The following is an 18,489-nucleotide window of genomic DNA, read 5'->3' as shown; positions in this document are numbered from 1 at the left end:
CAGCTCCCAAAGTTGTTCCCCCTCCCCAAATTTGTGATGAATCTGTTTTCGAAAAGTGTGGAGTAAATGCAGCATGAACAGCAGATACAATGTAAACCAATGAAATCACTGATGAAATCTGAGGGCTTGTCTACACTTACAGCAGTGCAGTGGCACAGATGTGCCTCTAGCACTTAGTGAAGATGATACCTATGCCAGCAGGAGAACTTCTCCTGTCAGTGTAGATACTCCACCTTCCCAAGAGGCAGTAGCTATATTGATGGGAGAAGCTCTCCTGTCTACATAGTGCTGTGTACACCTGGAGTTAAGCTGGTATAACTAAGTCGCTCAGGGGTGTGAAAAAAACACAAGCCTGAGTGATGCAGTTATCCCAACAAACTCCCAGTGCAGGCCAAGCCCTAATCTCTCTCTCACACACACAGAGTTAGATAAATGGCACTTTTCCTTCTGTAACAAACTAAGGCCAAGGTCCCGCAAACACTTACTCGGGTGAGTAGCCCTAATTCAGTGGGACTACTTGCACACATAAATCTAATTATGTGCATATGCATTTCACGATTGAGATCTAAGGACTTAATCCTGTCATCCTTTATTTCAGTGGAAATGTTACATGTACAAGATACATACTGTTGGATTCCACTCAGCCCACAAATGCTTCTACTTGTATAAGATTTATTTAAAAAAGCAACATAAAAAAAGCATTAACAGGTCAACTCCACACAGTAGGGAGGATGCTGATATGTAACATGTTTCCTGGTGTATCTTCCTCATCATTTCTGGTTTACAGGGATGGGATGATCACGGTGGGGCTGGCCACTTTAAGGGGAGATGGGCCTAAGGCCACCTGTGACAAGCTTAATTCACCTTCCCAGGTGGGGAAGATGAAGATCAGGTGACCCAATTAGGCTTCTTAAAAGGAGGGTCTGCAGAGAGTTAAGAAATGGTGACCCAGCTCCAGGAAGGAGGGCTGGGGACTTCCTACCTTAGGGGAGAGAGACATTGAACTGGGGTAGCAGCCTGGAGGGCCAATGTATATCAGGATGAAATAATCTGGAACCAAAAGGGGAGTGTTTTAATTACCTTTGGACTCTGATCTGGAGTTTTTGAGGAATCTGGGGAAGAAAACTGACAAAGAGACCTGCACAGCAACGTCTGGCCATGAGAGCTGTGGCACCAATTCAGACATTTCGGGGGGAGGGGAGAGGGGCAAATTACAGTCCCTGCCTCCCTCTGACAACAACTCTGTAGAATCCCCACTTGTCTCCCCTCCCCTTAGGAACACCAGGTCTCCCTCAGCCAGGGAGTATCCCTTCTCTCTCTCTTTTCTGCACAATGCATGAGCAAGTGCCACCTGGAGTCAAGTTCTTGGCATGCTCTCCTGCACACCACCATACAGGAACAGACTTCTCATGCGCCAGGTCACAACGCCACTCAAATTTGGCCTGGTTGCCCCTTTGTCTGGATGGTGGGGCTGCCAGGTCAAATTTCACTGATGTTGTGACCATGCAGCTGGAGCAATGCTCCGGACTGCTCCAGCAGCTTCTATACTAATTTAGTACAAGACCACTGCTGAAAGGTGGTTGGGCCATGGTCCACCTGTCCAACGCCTGTACTCTGGCTCTGCAGCCTATGGAATATGAGCAAATGCTAAAACCTAATGGAGTGGCACATTCATACAAACCCCAGTGCTGTCTATTCACACCACTTTATGAGGGGGGCACCTGAGTGACGATCACCCTGTTACAAAGATCCAATACAATCCTTCTCCTGTTGAGGACGATGGCAAACTTCAGATACTTCTGTGGGACCAGGACTGGGCCCTTGGACTTGTTCTGACACCAGATTCCTAATCAGGCAATTAGAAAATTATTAAAGACTTTAAAAAGTTACAAAAGGAATTTTTTAATTAAAAACCAACAAACAGCAGGGTGAAATGTTTCTCTGCCAAAGGCACGTACAGAATGCCGTTCTCCTAAGCAATGACTATTGCCTGTTTAAAAAGTCTTTTCCTGCAAAACTCCATAAAGGGAAAACCACATGAGCGGAGACTCTGCAACTTCACTGCAGGAATAAAATGGTGCCTTTTCTCATGGAAAATATCCAGCAGATAATTGATGTCATTTGGGTGATTTGGCAGCTTTCCAAGTCAGCAGTGTACCCTTTACAAATATATAATATGAAAGCTTTACCAAGACTGGTAACCTTGTACACTTAAAACGCATTCTTGTAATAATGCCAATAAGCATAAAACAGATAGATTTTAGTCTATACAATTTCTCAGGAGTGACTAAATGACCTGACTCACAGGAGCGGCAGCTAACATTATCTCACACGTACAGATGTTTATATAATATAGTTCCCATAAAGCCATTTTGTGTAATATATCACTATCAGAAAGAGCCCAATATTGCATTCTTTGCTATGGCAAAACACACCTTCAAGTCAATGGAGTTGCATGCTCATAATTAAGGGGGTTAGAAATTTGTCCTCTACATTCTGACTACCCACCCTGCTATTAGGGGCAAAAATTCAGCCTGCCTACAAAGCTGTAGAAGGCCTCTGGCAGCAGCACTGAATTAGCACTGACATTAGAGTTTAGCTTTGAATATACAGCAGTTGATTTACAATGTAATACTGTAATCTTAATTTTAAAAAATTAAACTTTTAAATTTAAACAAGGGCAATTGAGTTATCTTTATTATAAATGTCATTTAGAATATTTTAACATTTAGTAAATTTCACACAAAAAAATTAAATTCCCTTGCATTGTATCAAAAATTATATCTGAATTACTCAGAGTATCTATTACACAGAGATTATTATATGCAAAATAGGTCATCTGATATGGGGAGGAAAATACCTCACAAATTATGTGAAAGACAACACTCTAATTGAGGGGAAATCATGAAAATACATGTCCTTTTTTTTTCTTTCTATATTACTTTGAGATCATTTAACCACTTTGCTTATTTAAATATTATTATTCAATATGTATATGTGATAGCACCTAAAGACCAACCAGGTCACAGCATCACTATTTTAGGCACTGCTGTGACCCAGGGACTCCTGCTGCAACTGGCAGAGAGCACAAAATGCAGAAGGTTTTACAGGGATCCTCTGGGTCAGATATTTGCATAACAGCTCACCAAAGGGTGACATGTGAGGTCTCTATCGAGAGCCAGCAGCCCATCGCTTATCATAATCACTGTACGGATAATACTTAAGGATTTATACATCTATACTAAAATTCACGTTCTTAAGGACTGGGAATTAAGGCAGGTCACCGGGGGGGGACATAACTTAGACCTTTCAGACAGCAGGTTACAGACGCCATGAGAGTATTCTGTATTTTATGACTCACAATGGAGGCCTATTTTCACACTGAGCAAGATACTAGTTGAAAGACTGAAAAAACTAAAAGAGAGAAAACCTACAGGAAAAAAACAAACAATCAGCAGGGGAGAATCCCGTTTATGAATAAGATCAAAAGGACAGTCTGGTATATCAGGGAATCCAAAGAAACACAGAGAATCGTTCACCGAGGAAACAAGCTGACAGCGTTGTTTGTCTCATGAAAAGAGGATCAAAGCCATCCTGGCTGTAAAGCGCTGGTGAGCAATACTTTATTAGACAAGAGAGTATCTTGTTAATTAAGTCTAGGCTCCAGAATGTGTGTAAGAACTTTATTTAAATATAACCATTTGTTTACAATATTTCTGCTTGCTCCTACTTTGAATTACTTTGTTCAATTGACGTATACTTGATTATAAAGATATCTAAGTACTGTGCATTAAGCAGAGCCGTGGTTTGGGGTAGAACTGATAAGCTGGGGTGTAGTCCTTCTTTTGAAGAAGCAGATCTGAGACCACCACGAGTGTCCAGTGAAACAGGGGCTGGACACTCCAGGGAGTCACTCGCACAGTTCAAGGGTTGGAGTGTGCCTTTTTTCTAACCTGTAGAGAAACAGCCGGGCCTGTAGAGGTCTAGAGGGGAGTGCTTGTGTTGCCCCATAGCTGGTGGAGTTGGGGAGCTGGCCCCCTGGCAAGCACAGACTAGACTTCCTTATGCTATGGGCAGGTGGTACTGAGATGCTTCACAATGCTGGGTACCCCAGGAAGCATTGCAGCTGCACAAACGTAAGATAAATGACAGCCCCTGTCCCCAAAGAGTTATTCATATTTTTAAAAGGTAATAAAACTACAAAAGGTAAACAAGCATAAAAAAGGAAAATAAGGACAACCTGGGGAATTGCAGAGCAGGGAGCTTAACTTCAGTACCCAGAAAGATAATGGAGCAAATAATTAAGTAATCAATTTGCAAACACCTAGAAGATAATAAAGTGATAAGTAACAGACAGCATGGACACGTCAAACCAACCTAATAGCTTTCTTTGACAAGGTAACAAGCCTTGTGGATAGGAGGGAAACAGCAGATGTGTATATATCTTGACTTTAGTAAGGCTTCTGATACTGTTTCGCATGCCCTACTCATAAACAAACTAGGGAAATACAACCTAGACGGAGCTATTAGAAGATGGGTGCATAACTGATGGGAAAACCATTTCCAGAGGGTAATCATCAGTGGTTCACAGTCAAGCTGGTAGGGCTTATTGAGTGGGGTCCCGCAGATATCAGTCCTGGGTCCAGTTCTGTTCAATATCTTCATCAGTGATTTAGATAATGGCATAGAGAGTACACTTATAAAGTTTGCCGATGATACCTATCTGGGAGTGGTTGCAAGTGCTTTGGAGGATAGTATTAAAATTCAAAATGATCTGGACAAACTGAAGAAAGGGCCTGAAGTAAATAGGATGAAATTCAACAAGGACAAATGCAAAGTACTTCACCTAGGAAGGAACAATCAGTTGCACACATACAAAATGGAAATGACTGCCTAGGAAGCAGTACTGCAGACAGGGATCTGGACGTCATAATGGATCACAAGCTAAATATGAGGGAACAGTGTAACACTGTTGTAAAACAAGCAAACAGCATTCTGGGATGTACTAGCATGAGTGTTGTAAGAAAGACACAAAAAGTAATTCTTCTGCTCTACTCTGCACTGATTAGGCCTCAACTGGAGTATTGTGTCCAGTTCTAGGTGCCACATTTTAGGAAAGATGCAGACAAATTGGAGAAAGTCCAGAGGAGAGCAACAAAGATGATTAAAGGTCTAGAAAACATGACCTACAAGGAAAGATTGAGAAAAATGGGTTTGTTTAGTCTGGAGAAGAGAAGACTGGGGGGGGGGGGGGACATGATAACAGCTTTCAAGTACATAAAAGGTTGTTACAAGGAGGAGGAAGAAAAAAAAATTCTCATTAAAACCTGAGAATAGGACAAGAAGCAATGCACTTAAATTGCAACAAGGGAAGTTCAGATTGGACATTAGGAAAAACTTCCTAGCAGTCAGGGTAGTTAAGCACTGGAACAATTTGCGTAGGGAGGTTGTGGAATCTCCATCATAGGATGTTTTTTAAGATGAGGTTAGACAAACACCCCCTCAAGGATGGTCTAGATAATACTTAGTCCTGGCATGAGTGCATGGGACTGACTAGATGATCTCTCAGGCTGCCTTCCAGTCCTATGATTCTATAAAAAGTACTTTAAGTTGGATTTCATTCCCTTCACTCTACAATGATATCCAAAGGTGGACAGTTCCTTCTCTTTATATGGAATGGTAGCAATGCATACCTTCATAGTTAGCTTAAAGTGACTTTCTCCTATAAGGGAAAGGCTCATAAAGACTTCTTAAAAATCATCAAACGCACACCAGCAGGGACAGGACGATGAGTCTGTATCCTCAATACACCAACCCCTGGTCTACACTAGGACTTTAGGTCGAATTTAGCAGCGTTAAATCGATGTAAACCTGCACCCATCCACACGATGAAGCCCTTTTTTTCGACTTAAAGGGCTCTTAAAATCGATTTCCTTACTCCACCCCTGACAAGTGGATTAGCGCTTAAATCGGCCTTGCCGGGTCGAATTTGGGGTACTGTGGACACAATTCGACAGTATTGGCCTCTGGGAGCTATCCCAGAGTGCTCCATTGTGACCGCTCTGGACAGCACTCTCAACTCAGATGCACTGGCCAGGTAGACAGGAAAAGAACCGCGAACTTTTGAAACTCATTTCCTGTTTGGCCAGGGTGGCAAGCTGCAGGTGACCATGCAGAGCTCATCAGCAAAGGTGACCATGATGGAGTCCCAGAATCGCAAAAGAGCTCCAGCATGGACTGAACGGGAGGTACGGGATCTGATCGCTGTATGGGGAGAGGAATCCGTGCTATCAGAACTCCGTTCCAGTTTTCGAAATGCCAAAACCTTTGTCAAAATCTCCCAGGGCATGAAGCACAGAGGCCATAACAGGGACCCGAAGCAGTGCCGCGTGAAACTTAAGGAGCTCAGGCAAACCTACCAGAAAACCAGAGAGGCGAACGGCCGCTCCGGGTCCGAACCCCAAACATGCTGCTTCTATGATGAGCTGCATGCCATTTTAGGGGGTTCAGCCACCACTGCCCCAGCCGTGTTGTTTGACTCCTTCAATGGAGATGGAGGCAACACGGAAGCAGGTTTTGGGGACGAAGAAGAAGAAGATGATGAGGAGGAGGAGGTTGTAGATAGCTCACAGCAAGCAAGTGGAGAAACCGGTTTTCCCGACAGCCAGGAACTGTTTCTCACCCTGGACCTGGAGCCAGTACCCCCCGAACCCACTCAAGGCTGCCTCCTGGACCCGGCAGGCGGAGAAGAGACCTCCGGTGAGTGTACCTTTTAAAATACTATACATGGTTTAAAAGCAAGCATGTGAAAGGATTAATTTGCCCTGGCATTTGCGGCTCTCCTGGATGTACTCCCAAAGCCTTTGCAAAAGGTAGGACACTTTACCACTCCAGGCCAGTAACACGTACTCGGGAATCATTGTAGAACAAAGCATTGCAGTGTATGTTTGCTGGCGTTCAAACAACATCCATTCTTTATCTCTCTGTGTTATCCTCAGGAGAGTGAGATATAATTCATGGTCACCTGGTTGAAATAGGGTGCTTTTCTTCAGGGGACACTCAGAGGTGCCCGTTCCTGCTGAGCTGTTTGCCTGTGGCTGAACAGAAATGTTCCCCGCTGTTAGCCACGGAGAGGGGGGAGGGTTGAGGGGGTAGCCACACGGTGGGGGGAGGCAAAATGTGACCTTGTCACGAAAGCACATGTGCTATGTATGTAATGTTAACAGCAAGGTTTACCCTGAAAGAGTGTAGCCACTGTTTTATAAAATGTGTCTTTTTAAATACCGCTGTCCCTTTTTTTTTCTCCACCAGCTGCATGTGTTTCAATGATCACAGGATCTTCTCCTTCCCAGAAGCTAGTGAAGATTAGAAAGAAAAAAAAACGCACTCGTGATGAAATGTTCTCTGAGCTCATGCTGTCCTCCCACACTGACAGAGCACAGACGAATGCGTGGAGGCAAATAATGTCAGAGTGCAGAAAGCACAAAATGACGGGGAGGAGAGGTGGCGGGCTGAAGAGAGTAAGTGGCGGGCTGAAGACACAAAGTTCCATGAAAGTGCCCTTACGCATGCGAAAGTTTCGCAGCCACTGGGAATCGTCCCAGACCTGCAACACTATGCGGTCCCACCAGTCTGTGCTTGTTTCCCGAGCCCAGAATCGGCGTTCCACAGCATGAACCTGCCCCATTAGCACCTTGATGCATGCATTGGCAGGGCCCATGCTTTCAGAGAAATCTGTGTCCATGTCCTGATCACTCACGTGACCACGCTGACATCGCCTCCTCCCCCGGTATCGCTCTGCCAGGTTCTGGTGCTGCATATACTGCTGGATAATGCGTGTGGTGTTTAATGTGCTCCTAATTGCCAAAGTGAGCTGAGCGGCCTCCATGCTTGCCTTGGTATGGTGTCCACACAGAAAAAAGGCGCGGAACGATTGTCTGCCATTGCTCTGACGGAGGGAGGGGCGACTGACGACATGGCTTACAGGGTTACATGGCTTACAGGGAATTAAAATCAACAAAGGGGGGTGGCTTTACATCAATGAGTATTTCAGGCAGGACTTCACGGAGGGTTCCAATAAGAAATGGTGCACCTAAGTAATTGTTCTTATTGGAACAAGCAGGTTTGTCTGACCTCTGATTGATACATGGCTAGATTTACCTCGCTGCACCTTCTCTGTGAGTGACTGCAGTGTGACCTAGAGGAATGCGTCCCCTAGATGGGGGAGAAGTGGAAGCAAATGAGTACAAAACAAATCTGGTCTATTTCTTGTTTTGATCCACTCCACCTATCTTTTACATCTTTGGCTGGCAGCAGACAGTGCAGAAGGACTTCAAGCCATCCACATCTCATGGCTGCTCGGCAGAAGATGGTGCAGTAGGACTGCTAGCCATCCTCATCTCTTGCCTGCCTGGCAGAAGATGGTACAGGAGGACTGCTAGCAATCCGTGTCGCCTGCCTGCTCACCATAAGTTGGTTCAATAGGACTGACTGCAGGACTAAAGAGAATGACCTGGTCAAGTCACTTCTAATGTAGTCCCTGCACCCATGTCTGCCCAGGCGCTCCTGGCCGACGTGGCCAGGAGCACCTTGGACATGACGATGACGGCTACCAGTCCTACTGCACCATCTGCTGCCACAAGGCAAGGGGTTGCTGCTGCTGTGTAGCAATGCAGAACCACATATGCCAGCACCCAGGAGACATACGGTGACGGTTACCTGAGCGGGCTCCATGCTTGCCGTGGTATGGCGTCTGCACAGGTAACTCAAGAAAAAAGGCACGAAACGATTGTCTGCTTCTGCTTTCACGAAGGGAGGGAGGGAACGGGGGCCTGACGATATGTACCCAGACCCACCCGTGACAATGTTTTAGCCCCATCAGGCACTGGGGCCAGAATTCCAATGGGCAGTGGAGACTGCGGGAACTGTGGGATAGCTACCCACAGTGCAACACTCCGGAAGTCGACGCTTGCCTCGGTACTATAGAAGCACTCCGCCAAGTTAATGCACTTAATACACTTAGAGCATTTTCTGTGGGGACACACACACTCGAATATATAAAACCGATTTCTAAAAAACCGACTTCTATAAATTCGACCTAATTTCATAGTGTAGACATACCCCAAGTGTGTTTGGTTACAATGGAAGGGCTTTCCACATCTCCACTCCTTCTGCACGTCAATAACTCCACCTCAAACCCTAATAATACAGGAAATCTGTTAAAGGTTGAGCAGAATTATTATATTTTAGATATAGATATACACACACACACATATATATATATATTTAGAGTAGTCTCTTAAAACAGGAAGTTGCCAATTAAGGATAATCTCTTGCACAGATTTCAGGGTTCACATGAGTTACAAACAAGGGTCGATGTTTTGGCTGGCAAATCCAGACTCTGCAGCTTAGCTGCCTACATAACCTGATGTACATGTAGAGAAATTATCCTCCTAACTGATATGTGCTCTGAGCAACAGTAACATATACAGTTTGATGACAAGCAAAAAAAAAAAAAAAAAAAAAAACCACAGTATAAGACATGTCACAATTGATTATCTCATAAATGGGAGGTCCAACCTAATCATAACCTTGCATAGTAGAAAAATATATTCTATACAAGTTCTTATGCAACGTTTACCATCCAATCTCAATGCAAACTTTGGTTCCTAAGAACACTGAACCTGATTCTTCACTCTAGCTGAGCTGTTCTTGGTACAAGAAAGGGTGTTGTGTTTCCTTTATTCCAGGCCCTGCCCTGCTCCCAGAATACGTTAAGCGCAGTCTCTGGGCTACCGTAGCTTCTATTCAGCTCCAGTTGGCCCCTAGGTGTGCTTCTGATAGCCAAGAATAGCTGAAGTAGAGCAGTGCTTCAATCATGCCCCTTTGCTGATTATATACCCTACATGTCCCCAGCTCCAGGGATGGTTGGAAAAAAGAGATGTGGAGCATTTCCTCTGCTATTGCCCCATCTGGAGAACCACTTAATGTTGGAGATTCCCTGGTGATTGGTTCCGCTGCTGTAGTCCCTTTATTTCACAAGAATAAGATAATTTTGAAAATTTGACACAGATATTATCCCACTAGCATATTATTTTAAACCTAATATGCATTTTTGTGAAGTCCCAGAGCTGACTGCTATGTGTAGGTCAAATCCTAAACAAAACAACAAGCTCCAACCCTACTCAACATGCTGGAATGAAAAATACCAGGGACACTTTTCCATATCTGGGTCTTGAAAGCTTAGAGATGGTTTGTTAGGGAAGGGGAAAGGTGTTTTGTGCCTCAGTCATCAAGCTTTATTCTAGTGCTACTAGCGAATGACAGTGCGTACATATAGTTTTATGTCTACATTTTAAGGAGGTCAGTGGTTTGGGTTTTAGGGTTATATTCAGGAAGTTTGCTTTCTAGCATTCGGTAAAGAATTATTACCAAACGCTAAAAAAGAAACTTCCAAACATAACAGCTTTTTTAAAAAAAAAAAGGATCAGTTTAGACAGAAACCTACTGGCAGCTTTGAAAACAATTAAAGCCATTGCTTGGGGTGGACAGCCCATCCGTTCCAACATAGGAACTCTGCAGCTGCAGGTTTGGTAACCTCTCTCAAGTGGCCCTAGGGATCCCAATCTAATGGATTAGACAGGGACCCAGATCTGCAAAATGTAGTGTACTCACATACTGTATAAATTTCTCAGGAGTCAAATGCACACCAGCAGAGACGGTGACATGAATCTAAATGCATAAATTTTGGGTATGCATCAGACGTCCCTGTGTAAGTGTAATCAGAGTGAAATTTCCCACATAACAAGTCAGTTTTGGAGTCTACCATGTGAGATAGGTGTCTGCTTTTGCACACACACTCACTCAAAAAGAACAACCCCCTCTCCACCTCAACAGTGCCACAGTATCTGGATCTACGGCTGGGGCAAGTTTTTTTGGGAGGAAAGCCGCTGCATTTATTTTTGTTTGAATGATTAGTTTGAATTTTTAAATATATGGCAAGGATTAAAAATCTAAAAGTTGATTGAAAAGCACATTATCACTTAGGACAATATATTGCCCCTGGTTCACATGAAAAACAACAACTTACATTGAGATCAATGGGAGTTGCATGTGTTTGTTGAGCAACTGGGGCGTTGGAGGGAGGGGAGGAGAGGGAATCAGCACTGGTCATGGGGGGTAGGTGACAGTGGACAGGAACTCTATAGATCTAAATAAATAAAATTTACAGTGGATAAGGAGATCCTGCAAAAATCTAGTGCAATATATGAAGTCATCACTACCATAGTGACTTGCATTTCCAGTGTGAAAGCAGGCTAATAAGAAAGGCTCCTACAGAAGACATGCAAAGAGTATCCCTGTAATTCCCAATGCAAGATCTTGCCATTCAAAGAGATGTGTATCCATTTCTCTTCTGAGTACTTTGATAAAACGTAACATGTCTCATCATGAATAAGTTCCAATATATATTACAAATCCTATTGTCCTAATTTTTAACACTTCTGGAATGACCAAATGGGTAATGTTTCCCTTTCACTATTTTACAATGCCAAGTATGACAACACAACAGAATACAAATTGCTTACTCAAAATGTGAGAGATAGAAGGTGACATACCAAAACCTAACATCTGTTTAAAAAAATAAAAAAATTACAAAGCATGGAGGCCCTCTGCATATTGCATACAGGCAAACTAAACACTCAGGTAGAAGCATCTATGAGGCTTGCTCCAGAACACATAAGGTAAAAAATGTATTTATTTGTGTCCATATATTATGTAGATTCTGTAGTAAAAGGAGCCCACAAATAAACCTTTCCAACATGGATTTGACCTGGTGGTGCCTCTTGCTATTGTAAGGAATAGCCAACTTAAATCCAATTAGCATTTATGGGTAGGGGATAGGTACCTAATCACCCTTGAAAAAAAAAAACTCTCACCCTATATGCCTAAATTTGCTGCACATGTACATAACTCGTAATGGACAAAATTTGGCTCTTTCAGCACCGCTCTACACTGTAGCCTGCTAGACCCGTCAACTACTACTAAGGCTAAAATACCTCACTCTAATGACATCTGTCAGTTTAAAAGTTGATTGAAAAGCACATTATCACTTAGGACAATATATTGCCCCTGGTTCACATGAAAAACAACAACTTACATTGAGATCAATGGGAGTTGCATGTGTTTGTTGAGCAACTGGGGCGTTGGAGGGAGGGGAGGAGAGGGAATCAGCACTGGTCATGGGGGGTAGGTGACAGCTACACCACTGGGTCCTATTCTCTAGAAATGGTGCCAGAGACTGTGGCTACAACCTGACGAGTCACAAGGGAGCTTAGAAGCACATAGTTTCAGCCCATGGGTCCAAACACATCTTTATGTGGCACTAAATTCTGAATGCTAAAACTGTTCTTAAATGTCACTATCACATATGTACTTTTTTTCTTTCTTTTCTGTTTGGAACGAATAGCTCCAAGACACATTCAGAACTAACAAATTAAGAAAATGTTACTGTGACAGAGGCCTGGTCTACACTGGGGAGGAAATCGATCTAAGTTACGCAACTTCAGCTACGTGCATAACGTAGCTGAAGTCAACGCACTTAGACCTACTCACCGCAGTGCCTTTGATGTGGTGTGTCAACTGCTGCCACTCCCCTGTCAACTCTGCCTGCGCCTCTCACAGCAGTGGAGCACTGGAGTGGACGGGAGAGCGCTCGGTGGTCGATTTATCGCGTTGAGACTAGATGCAACAAATTGACACCACTCCCCCCGCCCACCGGGATAGATTGGTGCCCGCCGATCCAGCGGGTAGTATAGACATACCCAGAGAGGCCCTTTGCTGGTTCACTGCTGTGTGTCAACAACGTGTCAGGCCTGACAAACTCATTATACACCTAACCTTGCTGCAATGGCATTTATCTAAAAAGAATATCTATTAGGTATCAAATGAAAACTTATAATACACTGGCCAGTAATATAATTGTGAAATGTGTGTATTAACACTATATGAAGAACTACAGATACTTAGTGATATGATGCTTTAAAGTCTGTGACTGTACAAAGGGAGAAACAGGTTTTCTTCCAGATAGGAGGGAAAGTAAAGTAATTATCTCCCTGTCTATAATTTAAATTGAGCAAGGTCAACTAAAGACAATGGTGACTATATTTGAGTCAACACGAAATGCAAATTAACTAGAAAATGTGAAAAATGGACCTGGTGTCTGCATCACAAAGAACACACAGCAAGAGAGAGGAACTTTATCTCAGGTACGTATCAAAAGAATACATTTCAAAGCTTTTCTGGACTGCAAGAAGAAGGGAAAAGAATTCTTTGTTTATCCATCACTGAGGGAACGAATAGGTCAGTGCTCTTTGCATCCATGAACAGTGAAGCCCCAACCATGTGGGTTGGCGGTGCTGAGCATGAGAAACAGCTGTAGGTGAGAAAAACTGCTTTTGACAAAGACTGGAGCCTGCCAAGGTCATATGCAGTATCTCAGAAGCATGCTATACTTTTGTTTTATTTGTAACCATTTTTGTTTCCATTATCTTTGCTTAGTATCACTTAAATCTCTGTTCTTTATTAACAAACGTATTCTTGGTTTTACTATAAATTCATCTCAGTGCTGCAATACTAAAGTAAAGCATGCGTCCCCAGCTTAGCGAAGAAGCTGGTGTGTGTACTGTCTTTGGAGTCAGCAGACTTGGCAATATCTATGAGCATCCAGTGACAGGGACTGGATGCTGTAGAGGAACCCTCTTCACGGTTTTTCTCAAAGGTTGGGGTGCACCTACTGTTAATCTGCAAGGCAAGGACAGGACTGGCAGAGTCCTGAGGAGAGTGCTGGAAAGGCTGGTGTTGCATTGGAGCTGATGCCCAGTTACGAGACATAGACTTCCTCACACTGGAGGCAAGGGGGGGTAACAAGGTCACCCATAGTCATGGGCACCCCTCAAAGGTGTCACAGTTACAAAGCATAAATAAATGTTATGAAATTTATGAATGAAAAGTTTGAAAATACAAAATATAAAATGCAACCAGAACATTTACCTAACCAGTAAGTAAAAGAAAGTGTAAGCTATCTTAGAAGTAACCTTCAATTTTACACTTATATATTGACTTTACAACCTACATTCTGGTACTGGATGAAACCAAACAGATGTAATAACTATAGATCTGAGTTAAAAAGCCTTTTTTTGCATGTGTTATATTATTGCAGTTTAAAGGTTATGGTATTGCTTGATTTTACATGGCCAGGTTGTTATGAAATACTTCCAGCCTACAAATTTGATCCCTGGCAGTAAGATATTTTATCACACACAAAAAATATACTGGTTTTTCAAATCGTAGCCCAAAATAGTAAAGCTTTACTAACATTCAGGTACCTGTAATTAACACAAAAGACACATTTAAAAGTATTACAGCTTCCTACAAATTTGCTAATCTTAATTCTCTTTCAAACGTGAACCACTTTCACCATCGTTGCTCAAGGTTATAAGAAAGTTATTTACTGGCTTAGACAAAGGAAAACAGTTTTATAAAGAATAAGAAAGGTAAATAATAGAATTAATTTGCACGTATTACATCTGCATATAACATATACCTTTGCTTCATAACACAGTAATTGCAGATTCTCTCTCTTGTGGGCACTTCTGCTAAACAGTCACAAGGAAAGACAGCTTCAGAGAAGACAATAATCTAGTATGCTAATCTAATATACTAAGGGAAGACCCTGGAAATGCATGGGTTGAAATCCTGGTCCTACTGAAGTCAATGGCAAAACAACCAGTAGATGAATCTTGGCTCTGTCATCAATCCTCTCTACAGCCTTCATCAAATCACTTAAACCTTCTGCCTTACTTTTCTTATAAAATGAAGATAATTGTACCTCCCACAAGGAGACAGACGATCCTTCCTTTATCTAAAATGAGTGAGTGAAGATAGTAGGAGGCAAAGAATCAAGTACAGTAGAACCTCAGAGTTACGAACTGACCAGTCAACACACACCTCATTTGGAACCAGAGGTACACAATCAGGCTGCAGCAGAGACCAAAAAATTTAAAAAAGCAAATATATGTACAGTACTGTGATAAATGTAAACTACTAAAAGAATAAAGGGAAAGCAGCATTTTTCTTCGCATAGTAGTTTCAAAGCTGTATAAAATCAATGTTCAGTTGTAAACTTTTGAAAGAACAACCCTAACGTTTTGTTCAAAGTTATAAACAACCTCCATTCCCGAAGTGTTCATAACTCTGAGATTCTACTGTAAATGACTTTTACTCCAAAAACCAACAGACAGCCCCTGAGTATTGGTCTGATCATTGGGAATTAGAGAGAAGTTAAATTGTTTTGTGATTCTGCTCAAAAATACTAAGGGCAGCTCTATATCAGCGTTTCTCAAATGCGGCAGCCATGACCACATGTAGCCACTAGGGGCTTTTCTTTGTGGCCGTAGGATCCTGGGCAGTGATGGGGTCAAAGCAGTGGCCCCTCCCCTGAGGCCTCCAGCAGGGGTTGGGTCCTGCCCCCCTCTGGAGACAAATGCTGGAGGAGCAGGCTCCTAGTGAGTTCCCCACTTTCCCCGGGTGGCGGAAAGAGGGCTCTGGCCCTGGGCTCACCCCCATCCATTCCTCCTGGTCCCCACTGTCTCCCCCAGCCCTCCATCCATTGTCCCCATCACCTCTGGCCCCCACTGCCTCCCTAGCCACTTCCCCATCCAGGGCTGACTATATCTGCTGTTGTGTGAAAAGTGACATTTGTATGTTTATCACTTCACAGCAGCAGACTTAGTAGCTAGCAAGTCTAAAAAAAAGCAACAACAACAAGAAAGACAAGAACATGCAAAGCACCTTATTTGTGTTTCTACTCTGTTTAGCTCCAGTACAGAATAGAGACAAGTGTACATTATTTTTATTAGAGTCTGCAAAAAATCCTAACATTAATAAATTGCAATGATTTGGACATGTATGTGGGCATATTTACTTGTCTTTCCTAAACTTAATTAGGAATTTTAGTTAAAATTGTAAAAGTGGCCATCAGCAAATTTGGCCATCACCAAAAGTGGCCATCACCACTCTGAGGCCACCAAAAAATTTGTTATGAAAACCCCTGCTCTATATAGACGGCAGACCAAACATTCACATCTTTTGTGCTTCCGCTTCATTACACTGGCAATCATTTAATTCAAGGTAAAAAACAATTAACTTGAGATAGCTAACATGATTGTAAAGGCTCATCTGGACACTCTTCAAAGGTCTGTTCTAGGCTACTGTGGAAGTCTTGCACTATTGCTACTGTACAGTGCTGCTCCTACATGGAACATCATGCTTAAGCATATGCAACCATGCAAGGGATTTTCTGTCTGTGTTTTAACAAAGTTAATACAAATTGCCCTCCTCCATGCAATGCAACAGAAGAGAACATATGTTCCTTACAGTGTAGAAAGAAAACAAATTTGAACCTAATGTTATTTAAGAAAACTCTGTTCTTTGTTTTTGTTATTACAAATTTCACATGCAACGTAACTACAGTCTACACAATTACAATTTTAAAAGGAGAGGCCATTAAGCCAAAAGAAGTGGTTCTCAACTTTTTTTGGATCCTCAATCAACAAAATGAACCAAAAATAATCATCCTGTAACCAATTATAACACTGTTGTAGCATGTGAGTCATAGGAAGACATAACAGAAATATCTTGGATGCTGGGGCTGCTGTGGATAGGGACAGCAAGGGGAACCTGTAGGTATGAAGTATCCCCAGCCCTGAAGCTGAGCACTGTCAAGGATGACAAGGAAGTGTCAATGGCTGGAACTGAAGGACAGGAGAGGGCAGAGAAGCAAGTCTTTCTTTTCCTGCCCCTGCCCTCCCCACCCAGGATTCCTGGCAACCACAGGGTATTACTTCCCCTCACTGCCAGGGGAAGTGACCCATTTCTGAGTCATGCCCCACGTGGGTTGAGAAACACTCGTTTAGAGAAATAAGAAGACTACAGAAATGAAGTGCTCCTGAGATTTAATCCTGGCACTAACAATGTCTCATCATGCGACCCTAGATAAATCACTTTACTCTGTTTTCTCCTCTGTAAAACAGGGATAAGACCCACCTTCCACAGTGGGCTGCTGTGAGGATTCGTTATTTAACATATACCATGCTTTAAATGTTCAAAGTGAGACCACTTAGCAAAGGGCTGAAGAGAAGCATACTAATGCTTCTGTGCATTACTGCAGAACTGCACATTATTTTATGATTTGCTCCATGTACTAAACTCACATCCAAGCAATTCCAAGGCCAAAAGGACCTCTCTCTCTCCCCCCACCCTCCCCAGTCATCATTTCCACTCCTAAAAACACACATGAAGATAGTCACAATGAGACAGTGACATTCAGCTCATTTAAATACTTCATAGCGGGAAATAAGAAGTCATAGACTCAGGTGTCTGGCCCTGGAAATCGAAACTGGTCATCTAACCCACGTGCACGATGCAGTCCCCTAGGAGCAACGATGGACAGGCAGCACAAGTGTCAGCACCTTGCAGGGCTTATACACCCCAGTGCCTTCCATTCAAACCCCCCCCTATGACCTTTGCTGTCTTTCTTTGAACTCCCTCTACCTCTATAGTTAAGCCAGGGGAGAGACTGTTCTGCATTTAAGCCCACACCCAAAACCCTCCTGCAAATCCTGCACACGGGGAGCCAGCTAAGAGCAGGTACTGTGGCCGGCCCTTCACATTTGCAGCGGTCTCTGGGGCTGAGTGGCAGGTTACAATTTCACAAGATCTAATCTTCCATGCAAGTAAAACAAGCAGGCTCCCCGCAGAGCCGTAGCATTTACCCCCCACACGGACCCCTCACGGCAGCACCCCCTCCTCCACGTGCCAGGCAACATCCACACCCGCATACGTCCTCCCGGGGCCAGGCAGGGGCCCCTGAACCCCTGCAGCCCCGCGCGGCGCCCCTCGCCCGCCTGCCCCAGCGGGGCCGTGCGGCGAAGCAGGGCGGGCAGCGCGGATGCCCGGACTCACTTCGAAGCGGAGGGCGCGGGGAAGCGGCGCTCCCGCAGCAAACGCCGGGCGGGCACCTTCTCGGGGCCCGCGGCGCTCGGGGGGTGCCTGGGCGGGGCGTGGGTGGCACCGGGGCGCTCGCTCCCCCGGCCCGCAGCCCCGCGTCTCCGGCCGCGCGCGCCGCTCTCCACCTGAGCAGCCCCCGCTCCAGCCTCCCTCTCCGCCTCGCGGCCGCAGCGCGCCTGCCCGGGCCCGGGCCCGGAACGGTCCGCCCACGCCGCGGCCTGAGGGGCGCAGGCAGGAGCCGGAGCGGCGCTCGCCAGCGCCCGTCCTGCTGCCCCCAGATTACGATCGGGGTCCCCCCCCCCATGCCCTTCAGTGGGAGCAGGCGGGGCCCCACTGTCTCAGCCACTCCCCTAGGGGGTGGAAAGCAGGGCTGCCCTTGGCCCGTTGGGTCCTGAGGCGCCGGGAAGCCTGCGGTCCCGTTAG

At 44.3% G+C, this 18,489-nt stretch overlaps 1 protein-coding gene across 4 annotated transcripts in view; it reads right to left on the bottom strand.

The window, feature by feature from the left end:
- The window catches only part of EYA1 (EYA transcriptional coactivator and phosphatase 1), a 227,777-nt gene extending 209,616 nt beyond the window's left edge, over positions 1-18,161 (bottom strand). For 3 of the 4 annotated variants that reach the window (XM_075125123.1, XM_075125125.1, XM_048840933.2), the window contains exon 1: positions 18,022-18,161. The gene's annotated coding sequence lies outside the window, so the exon portion shown is untranslated. The remainder of the gene's footprint in view (positions 1-18,021) is intronic. The other variant, XM_075125135.1, reaches the window with a different exon arrangement.
- Positions 18,162-18,489: the final 328 nt, after the last annotated feature.

The sequence above is a fragment of the Caretta caretta genome, chromosome 2, assembly GCF_965140235.1.
Source record: "Caretta caretta isolate rCarCar2 chromosome 2, rCarCar1.hap1, whole genome shotgun sequence".
NCBI lineage: Eukaryota > Metazoa > Chordata > Testudines > Cheloniidae > Caretta > Caretta caretta.
The sequence above is the reverse complement of the archived record's forward strand: the minus strand, read 5'-3'. Positions and strand labels throughout refer to the sequence as shown.